Source organism: Gorilla gorilla, chromosome 21 (assembly GCF_029281585.2).
Source record: "Gorilla gorilla gorilla isolate KB3781 chromosome 21, NHGRI_mGorGor1-v2.1_pri, whole genome shotgun sequence".
NCBI classification, from domain to species: Eukaryota; Metazoa; Chordata; class Mammalia; order Primates; family Hominidae; genus Gorilla; species Gorilla gorilla.
In genome coordinates this window covers 19,512,336-19,532,855 of record NC_073245.2, presented here as the reverse complement: position 1 = coordinate 19,532,855, position 20,520 = coordinate 19,512,336, and the positions used below count along the sequence as shown (strand labels likewise).

Here is a 20,520-nt window from a genome sequence, read left to right as displayed (position 1 = left end):
AATAGCCTCTGCTTTTGTCAGTTCACCAACATTCCAGTGGCCAAAACAAGACACATGGCCAAGTTCAAAGTCAGTGGGTCCCACTCTACTGGGAGACTCCTAAAAAGTCACATGCAGACGGTGAGATATATCATCATCACGGGGAAGGAGGGAAGAATCGAGAGAATATTTCACCTGCTACAACCACTAAAAAGCTATGGAACCTCAGTCAATGCTTGTAACTTCTTCTTTCTGATTTGTAAAATGAGGTGTAATAATAATATAAGTCTCCTAGGGCTATTGGGATGACCAAATGCAAGAGATAGATGATAGCACATAAAGATTAATAAAGGGGAACTTTCTTGTTATAGAACCAACCCTTTCTGTTTTAACCCTTTTTGTCTCCTGACCTCTTTCCCCCATTCTGGTAGCAACTCTCTTCCTCAATTTCTAAATTCTTGGAAATTCTGCTTGCTTTCCTCTCATTTCCAGGGCTAATTCAAATTATTATGCTTACACATGAGGTTAAGGCAATGTGAATATCTTTGCAGACTCTCCCTTGTAATAGGCTGTGGGAAAGATAGATGGGAATCCAGATATCAGCTTTATTATTATAAAGCCCCATTTACTAAGGAGGCCTTGTACAATATACACCTCTACCTCACCCTCCAGCTTAGATATAAGAGAGAGTCTGCAAGGCTGATGCTGGTCAACCTGCTACAGAGGAGTCACTTTACACACACTTACCTGCCTGTTTGGGGTCAGAGTGGGACTCTTAACCTCCAGAAGAGAAGGTCTGGGTCCTTACCCCATGGAAGTAGAAAACACAGGCTATGCAGACAGGAAAACTCTCCAGAAAAAATGAAGAGAAGGTCCTTTGAGCCATGCATGGGCCCTAACCATTCTCCTTTCTCCCCTGCCAGATAAGCCACACTCCCTGCCACATGCAGATGAGTAGGGGAGGTGGGAGAGAACAGAAGTATTATTCCAGTGGAAGACTCTGCAGGGAAATGTGAGGACAGCAGAGAAGCAGTTCCCCTGACAACCTGTTTTGCAGATAAGAAAGGTTAATCCCTTGCTGGGAGCTTTCTATCCAGCAGAGAACTCAGCAGCCTTAGAGTCAGTGGCCTGGACTAAGATCAATAATGGTTATCTATTATGACAAATAAGTCTGTGTAACAAAGCACTCTGAAGCTAAAGAGCTTAAAATACACTCAAACTGCAAAACATTACTGAGAGAAAGAAGACATAAATAAATGAAAAGACATCCTCTGTTCATACATTGGAAGACATAATATTGTTAAGGTGAAAATGCTACGAAAGTCATCCAATCCCTATCTAAATGTCAACAGTGTTTTTTTACAGAAATAGGAAAACCATCCTAAAATTCATATGGAATCCCAAAGGGCCCAAATAGCCAAAACTCTCTTGAAAAAGAACAATGTTAGAGGATTCACACCTCCTGATCTCAAAACTTACTACAAAACTACAATTAAAACCAAAATAATATTATAATGGTATAAGAATGGACATCTAGGCCAATGGATTAGAATAGCACTCAGAAACAAACCCTCACGTATGAGGTCAGATGCTTTTCCACAAGGCAACCAAGACTATTTAATAGAGAAAGGATAATCTTTTCAACAAATAACGCTGGGAGAACTGGATACCCAACAGCCTAAAAAATGAAGGTGGCCCCTTATCTTATACCATATACATAAATTAACTCAAAATGGGTCAAAATGTAACCACAGAAGTTAAAATTATAAAACTTTTAGAAGGAAATGTGGCGGAAGCTTCACGACATTGGATTTAGTAATAATTCCTTGAAAATTACACCAAAAGTGCAAGCACCAAAAGAAAAAAATGATAAATTAGACTTATCAAAATGCAAAACTTTTTGCACTGAATTACACTGTTAAGAGAGTGAAAAGCCATAGAATATGAGAAAATAGTTGCAAATAATATATCTGATAAGGGATTAATACCCAGAATATAGAAAAATCTGTAACAACTCAGCAACAATAAAAAGAAACAGCCCAACTCAAATACAGGCAAAAGACATAGCTAGATACTGCTCCAGAGAAGATATATAGATGGCCAATAAGTGCAGGAAAAGAAAATCAACATAGTCTGAGAAAATGCAAATCAAAAATCACAATGAGATACTATGTCACACCCATTAGGATGGCTATGATGAAAATAATATTTTTAATGGAAAATAACAAGTGTTTCGAGGATGCGGAGACATTGGCATCCTCATGCAGTGCTGGTGGGAATACCAAATGGTGCAGCTGCTGTGGAAAACAGTTTGTTGATTCTTCAGAAGGTTAAACATGGACTTAACTCTAGCAACTCCACTACTCAGTACACCCAAAATAGTTCAAAACAAGGACTTGAACAGATTATTGTATATCAATGTTCACAGGAGCATTATTCACGACAGCCAAAAGGTGCAACAATCCAAATGTCTGTTGACAGATGAATGAATGGATAAACAAAATGTGGTAGATATTATTCAACTTTTAAAAGGAATGAAATTCTTATACATGTTACAACATGGATGCACCTTGAAAACATTATGCAAAGTGAAATAAACCAGGGACAAAAGAACAAGTCTTGTGTGATTTCACTTATATGGGGAAGCTAGATAGGCAAAGTCATAGAAACAGAAAGTAGATTCGAGGTTACCAGGGGCTGGAGGGAAGGGGAGTTATTGTTTAATGGGTACAAAGTTTCTATGTGAGATGATTTTTTAAAAGTTCCAGAAAGGAATAGTGGTGATGGTTGTACAACACTATGAATTGACTTAATACCACCAAATTTTATACTTAGAAATAGTTAAAATGGTAAATTTTATGTATATTTTACCACAATATAAAAAGAGTTTAAAACAATAAGCATTTATTCAAATTTAAAAGAAAAAAACATACAGCCCCATCAAAAGTGGGCAAAGAACATGAACAGACACTTCTCAAAGGAAGACATTTATGCGGCCAACAAGCATATGAAATAAAGCTCAACATCACTATCATTAGAGAAATGCAAATCAAAACCACAATGAGATACCATCTCACACCAGTCAGAATGGTGATTATTAAAAAGTCAAGAAACAACAGATCCTGGCAAGGCTGTGGAGAAATACGAATGCTTTTACACTGTTGGTAGAAATGTAGATTAGTTCAACCATTGTGGAAGACAGTGTGGTGATTCCTCAAGGATCTAGAACCAGAAATACCATTTGACCCAGCAATCCCATTACTAGGTATATACCCAAAGGTACATAAATCGTTCTATTATAAAGATACATGTATGTATATGTTTCTTACAGCACTATCTGCAATAGCAAAGACACGGGATCAAGCCAAATACCCATCAATGATAGACTGGATAAAGAAAGTGTGATATGTATACACCATGGAATACTACACAGCCATAAAAAGGAATGAGATCATGTCCTTTGCAGGGACACGGATGAAGCTGGAAGCCATCATCCTCAGCAAACTAATACAGGAACACAAAAGCAAACACCGCATGTTCTCACTCATAAGTGGGAGCTGAACAATGAGAAAACATGGACACAGGGAGATAGGCCAGGAACAACACACACTGGGCCTGTCGTGGGGGGAGGGAAAGCATCAGGATAAGTATCTAATGCATGCAGGGCTTACTACCTAGGTGAGAGATTGATAGGTGCAGCAAGCCACCATGGCACATGTTTACCTATATAATAAAACTGCACGTCCTCCACATGTATCCTGGAACTTAAAATAATTTTTTTAAAAAACTGTTTATTGTTCCTCACAATTCTGCAAGTTGGCAGTTTGGCCTGTGCTTGACCCATGGTTCTAGCCTCATCAGGGCTCACTCGCATCGGCTTCTGAGTTGGCTAGAGGCTGGCCGGCCTAGCATGGCCTCAGCTGGAAACACTGGTCTCTGTTCCTCGTGTCTCTCATCATTCACCAGGCTAGTACAGACTTGTACACATGGTAACCAGGCAGGATTCAAAGCTGCACAGCCTCTAGAAACGTAGACTTGATTAGGCACAACATCATCTCTGCTGTATTCCATTGGCCAGAGCTAAACCCAAAGTCAAGGGAAAGGGAAACAGACTCCATCTCCTAATGGGAGGAGGTGCGGAGTCACACTCCAAAGGACATGCATACAGACAGGAGAGGAGAATTGGAACCACTTTTGCATCAACCTACTCGAGTTTGGTTCTGACATTGTTAAGAATGTGTCAGGACACCAAATGGCATGTGACAGGATGTGCTCATGTAAGTAACCTAGGATTTGTTCACATAAAGGGTCAGTGCTTGTTTTAGGAATTTAAAAGTGAAGGAAAGCATACACAAACCTCAGTTCATGCATACAGTTTTCTCTCCCAGTAGGTAAGCACCTATCAGATTGTTTTTCAATCAAGCCAGCTGCTTTGCACTTTGTAGGAGCTATAACTATCTGGATTAGCTGAGACATGAGACAGCCTTCAAAGCAACAGAATTTTGAAGCTAGAAGGGTGCCAGGGAAACCCTCTCAGTACAGATAAGGACCATAGCCCCAGCAAGGGGAAGTGATTTGGTGAAGGCTTCATAGTTGCCACAGATGGAACTTGCACTAGAATCCAGATTGCCAGATTTATAATCCAGCACTCTCTCTAGGACATGGTGCTGATTTCATTTTCCCTGGAATATGTAAACCCCAGTTCAGCCACCAAGGGAACACAATCTATTCTTTGAGACCTTGCAACTAAGAGCATGCTCTGCAGCCAGCAGTATTAGCCTCACCTAAGAGCTTGTTAGAAATTCAGAATATTGAGCCCTATGCCAGACCTGCTCCCTTGGAGTCTGCTGTTTAAGGAGATACCTGGGGCATTTATGTGCCAAGTAGGGTTTAATAACGCACTGCATTAGGACACGGGTTTTCAACCTCAAATACTAGGAATTGCCTGGGAGAGGTTTAAAACTACCACTGCCTGCTCTTTACCCCAGAGATTCTTATTTATTGAATATTTTCTCTTGGGTGCAGTCTGGGCTAAAGGATTTTTAAAAGCTCCTCAAGCCACGACTTCTCTGTAGTCTTTTTTTTTTTTGAGGCGGAGTCTCGCTCTGTCGCCCAGGCTGGAGTGCAGTAGTGCTATCTCAGCTCACTGCAAGCTCCACCTCCTGGGTTCACACCATTCTCCTGTCTCAGCCTCCCGAGTAGCTGGGACTATAGGGGCCCACCACCACGCCCGGCTAATTTTTTGTATTTTTAGTAGAGACGGGGTTTCACCGTGTTAGCCAGGATGGTCTTGATCTCCTGACCTTGTGATCCGCCCGCCTCGGCCTCCCAAAGTGCTGGGATTACAGGCGTGAGCCACCGTGCCTGGCCTCTGTAGTCTATTTCTAAGATGCTGAAGACATTGGCAGCTTTTTATATAGTTTTCTGTCTGTGCAGTGGGGTAGTATTTTCCTAAAGAGTAAACAGCTTTCAGAAGACCCTAGTTGATGGACCTGCTCCAGCATCCTGGGTCAGATGTAAGAGCAAAGGATTTTAAAATTGCTGAGGACTACTTAAATACATTTTCATAAGGGAGGAAGTTAAAGACCAGAAGTGGTCATTGAGAGGAATTTTTTAAAAATCAACTTTGTTTCCCAAGTGGAATAACATTAATGTACAATGAAATTCCATATAATAAAGGTGTGGCAAATTACATAGTTCAACAGTGAAGGCCAAGAAACACATAAATCATGGAAGGAAGAAGAGACAGAAGGGAATGCAAGTAGACTACAGGCCTTACACATGAACAAAATCAATAGTTAAGCTATAAATTTGATTTTTTTCAAGCCTCTGGGGAGTCCATTGGAAACAGTTACAAGATTTCTATCAACAGAAAAGGGGGGTGGGAAAAGCAGAATTTCCTCTAGGAAAGCCAAGCTTTCTAACTCTAATTTGTAAGTAAGTGTATCAGGAGGCCTTTCTAGGGGGACACTTAATGAAGTAGCGAACGATGTCTTCAAGAACATTCCTGGGCCAAAAACACCCCTGGATTTTATGTTTCTTGTTAAAGAACCCCTGGATTTTATGTTTTTGTTAAATCTGTGGTCTTTATGTGAAAACAACTGATAGAATACAATTTTGGAAACAGGAAAGATAATGTTGTTTGAGTCTCTTCTGATGTGTGTGTATTGCTTTATCTAAGATATAACTAAGCTTTATCTGAGATATAACTTAGAGAAGAGGAGCTTCAATTTGGCAAGGCAGCTTAGAGAGGAAAAAAGTGGATCATCTCTCTTTGTTGGTACAAGGGTTCGTGCTGTTCTGTTAGTATCATTGAGGGAATCAATGGGATTATTCAGTAAACTCTTTTCAGAGTCCTGCATTCTGGACTTAAACTTGACCTCTTGGATAAACACATGGGATAAATACACTCCATCATTCAGTCACAGAATGCATTCTAGGAGCATAATGTCCAGAGGTGCCCTTGGTGTTGTGAATCAATCATTTTTCCTTTTCTGTTTTGAATTACTGTTTCTTTTTCTATTAAATGAAAGAATGACCCTATTAATCTGAAGTTTAGGGGCTAGATTTTTTTTATTTGATACTCTCTCTCTCTATATATATATATATGTATATGTGTATATATATGTATATGTGTGTATATATATGTATATGTATGTATATATACATATATGCACACACACACATCTAAATACACCTAAATATACATATATCTAAATGTATGTGTATATGTGTTTATATATATCAGTAAATTCTCTCTGTAATAAATATATGATTTTATATATACACAGAGGGAATGGACTGATTTTAAAATCCTTATTGAGTTAAAATGGTTTGGATCATGAAAAGGGGACCTTAGGAGTAAAGACTAAATCAAAGGCAAATGGTTGTGGACCAAAATTAAGGCTGTCGAAGCAGAAGTTGATTAAAAAGATTTACTGGAAGTCAAATGTGAGAAATGACCTAGGAAAACACACCAGCAAAGTTGGGAATGATCCAAAGTCTGTTACAAGTTGGAATGCTTTTATAGGACAGTATGGGAGAAAGGAGAGGGACTCCCATATCAGAGTTGTCCTTTTTCATTGGAGGGTACAATACAGGGATTACTGTCATTGTCTACGGATTGCAACATACAGGCTAACACATCTATGTGCAAGACAATCAGTGAAACTTCCTGATTCAGATACAAACCAGCAAAACTTCATAATTCAGAAACAAATCAGCATCCTTTTCAATGTCAGTAGGTTACTCATTAATCAGTGTGGCAATAAGATAAGGAACTCAGATAATTCTTTACTCAGGAACAGGACATTGCCATGAATCACAAGACCTCCCCAAGGCAGACTAATTTAGAAGCCTGCAAATGTGACCTGCAGGTTGTCTTGGTCGACCAGTGCTGTCCAGACTTCAATGTATATTTTAATTACCTGAAGATTTTGTTAAAATGCAGATTGTGATTCAGTAGATCTAGATGGGGCTGCAATTCTGCATTCCTAACAAACTTCCAGGTGATGGTGATGCTGCTGGCCTAGGGACCGAGCTTTGAGTGGCAGGAGGAGAAGTTCTAGCAATATGGTTCCCAAACTTGGCTGCCCATTGGAATCCCCTGAAGAGCTTCAGAAATTACTGAACCCTAGAACGATGATCAGAGATGTAATTGGTCTGGGAAGAGACCCTGGCCTCCACCCTGATGATTCCAATGTGCATGGCTGGGAGCCCCTGCAATTGAAGCTGCCAGATGAAGCAGAATCTCTCACTGCCTTAGCCTTTCCTACAGGTTATTAGAAATCCTCAAGGTGCATTCTTAAACCTTCCATTGGGTTTCAAAGGAACAAAATATTTTAAATGTGAACACATCTCTTACCCCTAGATAAGGAGGGGGAGAGAGAGAGAGAGAGAGAGAGAGAGAGAGAGAGAGAGAGATCCTTGGGATAAATGTCTCGTTTTGCAAAAAGAAAAGACATGATTTGATTCTGTACATAGCTTATCTAAATGAAAGAAATGTTGCAGAGTTAGCGTTTCTGCTGTGCAAAAGGAAAGCACCTTAAGGAATCGCCACACTGTCTTCCACAATGGTTGAACAGAGTTGAACAATGAGAACAAATGGAGACAGGGAGGGGAACATTGCACACCGGGGCCTGTCCGGGGAGTGGGGGTCAAGAGGAGGGAGAGCACTGGGACAAATACCTAATGCATGTGGGGCTTAAAACCTAGATATAACAAACCTGCACGTTCTGCAAATGTATCCCAGAACTTAAAGTAAAATTTAAATAAATAAATAAAAAGGAAAGCACTATAGACTTGCAGGTTTCTCTGGGTAAGCCAAGTTAGTACATAGAGAGGCATCAGGCTCCACTGGTGGGATTGGTAAAAAGATTGAGGATGAAGGGAGCCTAACCTACCAACTCTTTGTTTTTCTTTTGATACAGGGTCTCACTTTGTTGCTCAGGCTGGAGTAAAGTGGTATGATTATACCTGACTGCAAACTCCAACTCCTGGGCTCAAGGGATCCTCCGACTTCAGCCTCTTGAATAGCTGGGACCACAGGCACTTGCCACCATGCCCAGCTATTTTTTTTTTCTTTGTAGAAATGGGATGTAGCTGTGTTGCCCAGGCTGGTCTGGAAGTCCTGGCCTCAAGCAGTCCTCCTACCTCAGCCACACAAAGTGCTTGGATAGCAGGTGTGAGCCACCATGCCCAGCCCTGCCAACTCCTAATAGTATGAATAGCATCATTTCTTTGGCATTTGTTAAGAGTTACTGGAATATTTCAGCTACAGGCTTGTATCTCTGATTGAGTTTAAGAGATGGGATTTTCTTCCCCTCTGACCCAGCCACCCACCCACAGCCACATCCCACAACACCTGTTCTCTCTCCCTTAGACTTTCAGTCTTTGACCTTGCTGCATTCTCCTTACTTATCAGCACTCTCCTTTAATAATCTCCTTTCAGCTTAAACTGCATGGTTCATCCACATTCTAGTGCCCATTGCTACCTACCTACTTGCATGACAACTGCCTGGCAAACACCTATTCTGAGTATATCCAATGTCCCACCTTTGCAGAAGCTGCCCATAGAGTGCTGCATATTTGCTGGACAAGTCAAGCAAACTTTTGGTTTGGTGCAATTCCAATGTATTTTGACAAAGGAATAATTTATGTGTAATAAGATATACAAATCATAAACGTAAAGTATGCCAAATTTTTACAAATGTATGTATTCTTGTGACCACAACCAAGATCAAGATATACAACATTTTCACCACCCAGAATGTTCCCTTGGGCCGCATCCCAGTGAGCACCTTTCCCCTAGGGGTAACTAGTATTCTGACTTTGATCACCAAAGAGAAATTCGTAATGAATATCAAGGAATGTTTGGTAAAGCTGACTAAGGTACATGTGCTTGTTTGTTACATGGATATTACATGCATAGTGGTGGGGGTTCTGCTTCTAGTGTACCTATCACCGAAATATTGAACATTGTACCCAACAGGTAATTTTTCAACCCTCATTCCTTATCCACCATCTCCCATCCCTGCTTTTAGAGTTCTCAGAGTCTATTCTCTCCATCTTTATGTCCGTGATGACCTTAATATTTAATGGGGTTAGAAGTTTCAAACTTTTGAGACATATGGAAGACTTGGATTGCAACTTTTCTCCTCTATTTTTTGCATAAGGCATACTCTTTTCTTGGCATCTAAGAACAGTCAATTTCTGAAATATGAATTACAGTGCATAGTTACAATACCAACTTTATAGTTTAAAATGTTATTTGACTGCCTACTGGTTTTATTTCCAGATTAACAAGTTTCTTAACATTTATTATGCCTCCAAGAGATAATTTCCACATTTGTAAAGATTGTTTGAAATGTCAGGTAAAACAACAACAACAACAGAAATTTAAATTTAGGACATGCAAAGGTGAATTTTTCTTGGCTAAATTTAAAATAAATATGCCTCGTGCTGTAAGAGAATGCAATACATTGTGGCCCTTAGCATTGCATATTAGCAATATTTAGAGCATAATTTAATCAGTTGGTTGATTTGGGGAGGTAGTTGCAATTGATATGTAGACTACATGTTTTATTAGTTATTACATTTTTAAATGTCAGAATCTTGAGTAAATGCAATGTAACATTTCCTTTGTTATAGAGAAAGAATTTTCAAGTTGCTTTAAAGGCTAATTATTTCAAAGACCAGTCAACTTATTTTTCCCCAATTTCCATAAATTCTGAGTTTTGAACATCCTTTCTTTAAAAAGCTTTGTTTCTGGAAATATTTTATATTCTGCCCCCCCATAGAATATGCTTACATTTCTTTCATTGTATCTCAAAGAGTTTGGAGCTTGTCTTTCTGAGTTTTGACTATCCTTTCTACTCCTGAGAGTTGAAGTTGAGGGTGCTGACAGGGTGTTGTGGTTTTCATATTCTATAGAGAGGCAGCATTTGTAACAGGTAGGTGTGAGCCTTGCTTTCAAACCTCCCACCTGCTAGCTGAGTGACACTGGGAAAATTCCTTGGTCTCTCTGAGCCTCACTTTCTTCCTTCTTATAAAGGGGTAATAATGCCATACCTTGGAGTCATATTATGATTATTATATATTGGAAAAATACTTCTAATCATCTTGGCACACAGCAAGTGTTTAATCCATGGTAGTGACTAGAAACTCTATTAAACCAATTTACAGACTGATGGCAGTCATTGTATTCGTCAGTTCACAAATTCTTTAAAGTTCAGATCATCTGGAGGACAGGGCGTGAGGGAGGAAATGATGGATTCTTGTTTATGCCCACAACACCTACTGTTGCCTAAGGTGACCTTACCACCCAGCAAGAACTTGGCCAGTCTGCTTCTCGAATTGCTGTTCCAGAAAAGCTCATTTGCGAACAGTGTTGGGTTGTTTATTCTAGTCAATTGACTTGGCCAACAAACTGCATTTCTTCAGGAGTGGGGAGAACTGTGTTTCATGTCCTCCTCTGTCACAGAACTGCAGACAGTAAACGAAGTGACGCCTGTGGTGCCATATGACTCCCTCCCTCTAAGAAACCACATTCAGCTCTTGGGGAGGCTTATTTCTTTTTTTTTTTTTGGCACAGCCCATGAATCAAATACTAGCAGAGTTTTCCCTCCAAAGATGAGACCTGTGTATCTAGATCAGGGTTCAGCAAACTTTTTCTGTAAAGGGCCTGAGAGTAAGTATTTTACACCTTGCAGGCCATATAGTCTCTCTTGCAACTCAACCCTACCATTGTGGTGCACAAATCCAGCCATACTCTCACCATATGTAAATATTTACAAAAACAGGTAGAGGGCCAGATTTGGCCCATGAGTCACATGGCTTCCTGACTTCTGCTCTAGATCAGTTCTGCTCAATACAAGTAAAATGCAAGCCACATATTTAATTTTACATTTCCTAGTAGCACATTAAAAACAATTCTTGGCCAGTCCTGGTGGCTCATACCTGTAATCCCAGCACTTCAGGAGGCTGTTGCATGAGATCACTTGAGACCAGGAGTTTGAGACCACCCTGGGCAACATAATGAGACCTCCTCTCTACATTTTTTTTTTAATTAACCAGGCATTTTGGCACATGCCTGTATTCCTAGCTACCCAGAATAACTTGAGCCCAGGAGTTTGAAGTTATAGTGAGCTATGATTGCACCACTATACTCCAGCCTGGATGACAGAGCAAGACCTTGTCTTCAAAAAAAAAAATTTGTAATATATTAAAACATCTTGATTTTTAAAGATAAAATGTTTTTAAGTCTTAGAATAGAAAGAGACAGATGCCTTACCTTTATGAGTAACCTAAGTTTGCTGAGACCAGCCTAGCCAACAGGGTGAAACCCCATCTCCACTAAAAATACAAAACTAACGTCATGGTGGTGCATATCTCTAATCCCAGCTACTTGGGAGGCTGAGGCGTGAGAATCGCTTGAACCCGGGAGGCAGAGGTTGCAGTGAACAGAGATCACACCATTGCACTGCAGCCTGGGCAACAAAAGCGAAACTCCATCTCAAAACAAACAAACAAAAAAACAGAAATTGGCTTTTTGGATTCCATGTGATTAAGATTATTACATAATTTGTTAAGGAGGAATTTTCTGGTTAGAATCCCTTACCACTACCTCCACTCTGAAATATGTTGCCTGAATTATCTTGTTTTCCAGGGATATGCAATGCTCAAATGTTCACCCAATTAGCCCCACCCACTGTTGTTACCAAATAAAAGGTATATGTAGAGAACTGAAAGAAAATAGATAAAATATCTATTGATAATAGCGAGTGAAAATATTTATTGAAAATATCTAATGATATTACAAAATCCAAACAAGAGTTACCGTTTCTTCCTAAAAGGATCTAAGTAGATCAAATCTGTTTGTTGTGACTATGTTACCTGATGTTTCCAGCTACCTGCCTTAATAAAAACAAGGAAGCCAGTTCTTTACCAACAGGGTAAGAATTTAGATAGACAGTTTAAAAGTACATAAGTTCTGAGAGAATCTTTGTTTATACTTCAGTTGTGGAAATATTTAGCTTATTAACCTCCTGAGCTATATTTACCTGAAAGACAAAATGAAACACATGTTTGAGGCACACAGAAGATACTGCTTTTGAAAAAGAGATGTGAGGTCCTATTAGGGCAAAGCTGTTAATTACACACTTCATTATTGTCAAGGTTAATACAGTCTGAGAGGGCAGAGGCACTTTTTCATCTCTTTTCGGGGAACAAGGGGAGACAGCTGTTTTCACAGACAGATCCATTATAGCTTATCACCAGCCAACAGCCCATGGAAGGAGCACTGTGAAATATGGCCACTGTCACTGGGAGCCTGAATAGATGCTGAGCTGGTCCAGGGTACAATGGAAAGACAATGAGCACCATGGCTTCAAACTCAAATAGATTGGGTTGCATTGATTTTTAATGCCTAGAGGTTCCATGGCATAAAATCCGCCAATCCTCTTGCAGTTATTGTATTATTGATCTCTATAAAAGTGCACAATTTTGCTTTAATGAACACCAGAGACGGACAATAATAATTAGTGGTTCTTCTGTTTGGAAGCCTGGTTAAACCGTGTTGGAAAATTCTGCATGTTTGGATTTTCATTATTACTGCTTTGCCACTTATGATTCTATAAAGTGAAACCTGTATCAGCAAAACAAATACTGCCTTGGTTCTGATTTAACGGGTCTTCTTTTCTTTTACTTTTTTGGGTGGGGCAACAATTTGTTTTTAACAAACATTTACATTTTGCAACCCCCTGCTTATTAACACTGAACTAATAGTTTTCATTGAAACAGAAGAGTGTGTGCCTTATTTAAAGTGTGATACATTTATACCACCAACAAACATTTTCAAATGCTAACTATGAAAATGAAATCCAAGAAAAGACTGTCTTAGGACATGCCTTAGTTTCTTTGCCCTTTTGTTTGGTTGGTTGGTTGGCTTTTAGATTTTTCTTTCATTTTTTTACTATTGGTTGATTAAAATTTCTTCTTTCTAAATGTTTGTAACCACATCATATCTTTTGTAGTGTTCAGATTTTGTTCATCAATAACTCTAAGGCTTCTAGCCTTATAGTAAGGGCATGATGCTAAAGAAGCAGGTGTACCAAAATGGTGAAATAAATGAAAGTCATCGTTTTGGTTAAGCTGGAGAAACGTTTCATCTTCAAAGGGAATGAGAAAATGAACATGTAATTCCCAATGTGTATATATAGTGTAAATGTACTTAGCACTATGTATGTATATATAGAATACAATACATATAGTACATTTAACACTATATTATAGATAGTTAATAAAATGCATATTTAATATAATTTATATATATGTATGTATATACATATAATGCTGACTCTTCTTATACAGAAAAGCATACCTCAGTCTAACTTTTTTGTTATAAAGGTAACCCTGATTGTAGAAGATCTAGAAAATGCATTAACCCCATTGTATACACAGTGTAACCCTCAGACCATCATCCTCATCACCTGAGAACTTTTTGGAACTCTAGCATCCCAGGCCCCACCCAGACCTACTGAATCACAGTCTCCCTTTAACAAGATACTTGGGTGATTTGTGTGCACTTTAAAGTTTGAGAAGCACTGGACTGAAATATAAATCACCCCTAGTCTTCCCACCCTGAGGTGACAGCCGCTATCAAAATTTTACTGTATTTCTATCAACTTTTCTTTTCTATACCTATCTTTCCATTTAAATCTTGAAAGTCTAACTTGGTTAATTTTTCTGACTCATACATTACGTTTTTAAGAAAAATAACTATAGAATGCTGATTGTTAATTTGAAAGTATTCCGCTTTTTAGATCTCAGAAGGAATATTTATGTAACAATTGTAATTAATTTGAGATACATCTGTTTAAATTCAAGAAATATGTATTTTGTGTCTAAAGTTACTAATAGTACTTTAAAGTCTCCCACATCAATTATCCCTTTTTTCCCACCATATGAAGCTAGATTTATTTCTTCTAGGTGTTGTTTGTAGCTTGCTTTCTTCTTCATTTATTATCAACCTAATTTAAAAGTAAAATTTACCACCACAGCCCCCCACCCCGCCCCGGCCAATAGTTAAGTAACTAGCACTTATAAGTACTTTGTATATGTCAGGAATCATGCCAAGTTTTTTACACATATTACTGTATTAAATAATCACATTAACCCTGTGAGGTAAGGATCTAGTCTCAATGTTTTATGGATTAAGAGACAGTGACTTAAAAAGGTTAGATAACACTTTATATTACCTATCTCATAAGTGCTATAAGCCTAAGATACAAAATAATGATAATAAATACTACATTTTTAAACAATGTTTCTTATCAATTGGCAGTCTTTGTCATTTCTTCTAAATAGCATTTAGCTTATAGCAGTATTAATATTTTTCTCGGGATACGTGGTGACAAATGCACAGAAACAGCAGGTCCCCAGTTCTGAGGCCACACATTAATTCACATGATGAAATAGTGACCCTCTAATCTCCTATAGAAATGTTAATGAACACACTTGGGAGACAAAAAATCCCTATGAAATTGTATTGATTCCTTTTGTTTATTAATTTCCTAAATATAAGATATTTATAGCACAATTAATGACAGAAAAAGCTCTATTTAATAGGCCTTCATTATGTTGTTCTTAGTAATCTAAAAATATTGATAGGTAGTATAGGCCTAGACACATAGATACTATAGTTCTGTTTTTTTATCCATCTATAGATATTTTAGGATAAATAGATGCCTCTTTTTGACATGTAAATTTTATTATTTCAGTATTTCTCAAAAATGAAGTGTTAAAGTCTACCCAATCAACTCATTAATCAAATTGGAAGGGTTTTAGTGTAAAAATAGGGAGATTTAAGGGACCCGGAACTTCCAAAGGAGGTGTTCAATAATGCTCTTATCTCAAAGGAATCACACAGGGAATGATTTTTTTTCCTTCTAAATTACCTGTGTCCTTGTAGTGAATTTCTAACACTAACAGTCTACCCCCCATCACAGACATTTGTTAATTTGTGAAGATGAACTAATAGGTTTTTTGACATAAATTCCAAACAAATAATTGGGATACCAATTTGATATGAGCAGAGAGCCTTTCTTCTGTATTCACAATTGCCATCCTGACCCCAAAGATGGTAGCATCTGAAGGCATACAGATCACCTCTGAGCCTCAGTTGTCCAGTAAATGATGAGCTGGTGATTATCTCTTTTTTCTCTCTCTCTAGTTACATCTATTGCTTCCTCCTAGATGCGCTTCATAGTTCTCTTCTTCCAGAAACTTTCCCTAGACTTTTAGCTGGCTTTTCTCTGATCATTTTTTAAATAATCTTCATGCTTTTCTTAGCCTTCATTGATGAATGTGTAGAAATGTTCTTAATTCATATCATATTTACAAATTTCCATCCACTGAAGGCAGTGTTTTCATTGAGGGCATTACGATGTTTTAAAACTGTTCTGTAGCCCCTCCTTCTATCTGCAGCTACAATTCTAGGGGGAAGGGGATCACTAAATACCATCAAGTGATAATATCCCTATTACAAATAAGAGAACAGGTAATGAAATAAAGAATGAAATTAAATCACATAGCAAGTGTGTACTGAAATTGAAATTGGAATCTAGAATTATCCATATTCCGTACATTCAGCAACTAATTTCTGAGAGTGGAGCGCACGATAGAAATATGCACCACAATGACCAATGGCCAATTTGCTGGTTTGTGATGTCACACACCAACGTTGCATTGCTTACTGGTAATATTTTGTTTAGCCTAAAAGAGTCTAAAGCATACCATAGAAAGAGACCTAGACTGGGAGAAAGGAGACTTGGGTTCAAATCCCCTGTTTGTTAAATATTGTTGGCAAAGTCAACTCCAGGTTTCAGGTTTTACTCAGTAAAAAGAAGAGGTGACCTAGACTCTTTCCAAAATTAAGATGCTGGAAGTGATTCCATGGTACAAGACTGAATATTTTGTGTATTCAGAGATGGGAAGGCATGGGGGGCAGACAAGAAAGAATAATTGGAATATTGTTTAAGATGGATAGAATTTAAAGAAATAATATTTTTCTAGGATATAGAGCTAAAGGTAACATTGAATATGAAAAAAATCTAATATAGTTAAGCATTGTTTATCAAGTTCAGAGAAAGTCTGGATAAGATAAGATTTTTGCTAAAGGATTATCCGAGTAGATCCAGTGATTCAGAAGGCCCTTTAAGACCTTGGTGTGCCTCACACTCATTACCCATGTGGCACATCTGTCAACACAAATGCCTGGGATTAAACACACCAGGAAGCTACTTTTGGAGGAACCATGAATTCCTGATGACATTTTGTTTGAGTAACCTGCCTATTGTTCATAAAGAGAGGGTGTAGAAAATGTGCAAGAGTATAATTTCTGTCCAAAAGGAAAAACTTTTAGTTGATACACTGTGATACAAACAAACTGTTTCTGTTTTCTTTAAAAAACAGTGCAAGACATTATTAAATAGGAAAGGAGGCCAGAAGTTTAAATCCATAGAAGGTAGCAGAACAGATGTCTAAGAGGGCTTGAAGGCCACCCTGAGGAAATAGAGAAGTGGTAAACAGGGCCAGGCGCCGTGGCTCACGCCTGTAATCCCAGCACTTTGGGAGGCCAAGGTGGGTGGATCACGAGGTCAGGAGTTTGAGACCAGCCTGACCAACATGGTGAAACCCTGTCTCTACTAAAAATACAAAAACTAGCCAGGCGTGGTGGTGGGTGCCTGTAATCCCATCTACTGGGGAGGCTGAGGCAGGAGAATTACTTGAACCCAGGAGGCGGAGGTCGTAGTGAGCCAAGATCATGCCACTACACTCCAGCTTGGGTGACAGAGCAAGACTCTTTCTCAAAAAAAAATAAAATAAAATAAGTGGTAAACAGGGAAGATACAACTGAAATGAAATAGGAAGCTGCTGAAAGAGACTTGATATTTTTAAGGCTGAGTTATAGCTGTTTCATCTTTCCTGTGCCAAGGCTGCTCATCTTTTCCTCTTCACAGTTATTGTTTCTCCCAAGTTAATCTGTGGGGTGAGCATGGATGTTGTTCCTCTGAGGAAAGGTCCCAGGTTATATACATGATTCTTTCTTTCTCTAAGGGAGGCTCCAACAGAGCATCCCCTACTTTGGCAATCAATCCATCAATTTATGCACCACCCTCAACAATGACTGCATTCCATATAATGAATTCCACACTATGGAATAAAAAAGGAATAGGCAAAAAAAAGACTAGGATATTAGTTTATGAACATTGACTATATTATGCTCAGTGAAAGAAGTCAAGCTGAAAGGCTCCAGACTGTATGATTCCATCCATATGATATTCTGGAATAGACAAAACAATAAGGACAGAAAACAGATCAGTGATATCAAGGGTTTGGGGAGAGGGTAGTGTTTGACTAGAGGAAACTCAAGAGATATTTTTGCAGCTGGTGGCACTAATTTGTATGGCACTCTAACAGTGAATACATGATGCTTTGCACTTGTCAATACCCATAGAGCTTTGCAGCACAAAGAGTTAATTAATGTATGTAGTTTCAAAAAACAACAAAAAATAAACCAGAAGATCAGAGGATCCTGGGATAGAATGCAGAATGTGACCAAAGAATCCAACAGCTACACATGTATAACATAACCTCATTGAAAGGGGTGCAGGAAAAAAGACACTAACTTAAGGAACTTTGGAAACAGTGCTTTGAATGGAAACTATAAGTGTAAAGGAATTTTAAAGAACTAGACATAAACACAGTACTTGAGTTGACAAAGTTGTTTCTCATGGTAGAGTGAGTTAATCTGAAACTGCTGAACAGTTATACTAGCACTGAATAGGCAAATGACTGGCAGATGATGGGGCCCATGTTTTTTACTGTTGCAGAGGAAGTTACAGGTAAGGAAATGGCAAGAATGAACTATGTGGTACTTGATTAGATTCAGAGACATTAATGTGGATTTATGTTTAGGTTAATATAGATACAGATGGATGGATATAATTATAAGTGTGTGAGTGTGTTCATGAGTTAGTCTACAAACATATTATTTTGGAGCTCTGTTTGCTGAGGCCTGGCAATGACACCCAGTAGCAATGAGTATTCCTGGAACCAAATCTTAATTTCTAATACTATTAGCGTTCCTTGGAGAAATGCCTGATTTGGGAGGAAGGGCAGGGAAAATAAAAGATAAACCTGGAGCTTCTTGTAGGGACAGAAAGTAAGGAAGTGCTCAAAAAATAAAAGGAAGACGGATCATCAAAGGGACACAGCAGCCAGCCTGAGAGAACCCCCAGTGACAAAAGCTGGAACCATTTGAGCAGCAAGGCAAATACCAGAGTGTTGGCTTATAACCCAAAGTATAAAATAAATAACCATAAGTCCATCCATCCTTGTATATAAATAAATGATTGAATAAGTAGGTAAATGGGAGCAAATAAGCAAGTCTCCTGTGCAGAAGAATTCCAACTACTTTATACAGACACCCTACCCCCACCACACACACACACCCAAGAAGATAAAGCTTAAATCCCTGACCCTTGAGTAGACGCTACACTTACTGACTTGTTCCCAAAGAATACAATATACAGAAAGCTAGGGGAGGGGAGTGTGACTGTGTGTATAAGAAACCTGGAAAATATGACCTCACCCAGGTAGTCAGGGCTAACATCATCATTCCTAAGTCATGTCGACGATATGTACCCTAAACATTATGCGATGAAATGTGACTTTACTCTCTGGTCTTCCTCCTCAAACCAAATAACCTCTGTTTAAACACGGGAAAAACACCAGAAAACCCCAATTGAGGAACATTCTCCAAAATACCTCACCAGTACTCCTCAAAACTGTCAAGGTCATCAAAAAATAAGGAAAATCTGAGAAACTGTCACAGATCAGAGGAAACTCGGAAGACATAACAAATAAATGTAATGGGCTATCCTGGATGGGACTCTGGAACCCTAGGAGAAAATTAATGAAATCTATAGGAACATGGAGTTTCCTTAATAGCAATGCAAGATATTAACTCAAGGGGAAACTGGATGAGAAGTCTATGAGAACTCTGTATTCTCTTTGCAACTTCTCTGTTAATCTAAAACTATTCTAGAATAAAAATTTTATTTGAAAGAAAAGGGTATAGTACAAAACTATTAGTCCAGGACTCTTTGAAAGAAAAAAAAATAAACCCTTTGTTTCACCATGGATAGATCTATAAAACATCAGCTCCAGGACAACTTTGACTTCTTCCTCCAGTTTGAAATCTTCTATTGTACCATCCAAGATGGTTTTGAACTCCTTGCTACTTGCTCAAAAGTATTTTTCTCCTAAAATCCTGGAAGTCTGAAGTCACAACACTTTGTTCTTTGTTCTTTTATCCACCCCCATCATATTTGCCTGCAAATCCTGTCATTGTCAAGGCACGGCTGACGGGCTTTGTAAGTGGTTTGCGATGTCTTTCAGTTCCTGGTATTCTTGTGTTATTTAGGTTCATTAAAGGGAACAATTTGTCACTAAGATCCAGGTGCAACCATCGTTACTAAGCCATCCAAAATTCAGCAGTGATGTTACACAGAAGTGTGGCCATAGCAAACAAGCAGTATAGTATAAGTATATATACTTAATAAGAATATCACATTTGATCATAAATCACACAAATAATCTTCAGTCTGTTTTCTAATTACAGTTTCAGGAAGTGCCTGCCTCATCTATAAAATTTCATAACCTCAGTTATTATGTCTTCCATATAAGGGCAAAAAATGTACACCCATTTCTAGTTATGTTAATAGTTGGGTGATAATGCCTTCTGGTTTTGAAAATCATCTGAATAATGAATGTAAAACGGTAATAAATATTATTTTTTATTACCAAACAGTTATAGAGTGTTAAATTATAATTATCAGCTCATCATTAGGTGGTTAGGGCTGATTATTTAGGTAGAAGAAGTAGGAGGAAGGGATTTGCCTGTAAACTGGTAAATAAAACAGTTATATTCTATGTAGTCTCCTACATGGCTTTTTGATGGTTATTTGATGTCGCTGT

At 38.4% G+C, this 20,520-nt stretch overlaps 1 protein-coding gene across 2 annotated transcripts in view; it reads left to right on the top strand.

The window, feature by feature from the left end:
• Positions 1 to 20,520, top strand: part of PAK5 (p21 (RAC1) activated kinase 5) — a 308,227-nt gene that overhangs the window by 243,840 nt on the left and 43,867 nt on the right. The gene's annotated exons all lie outside the window — the stretch shown is intronic.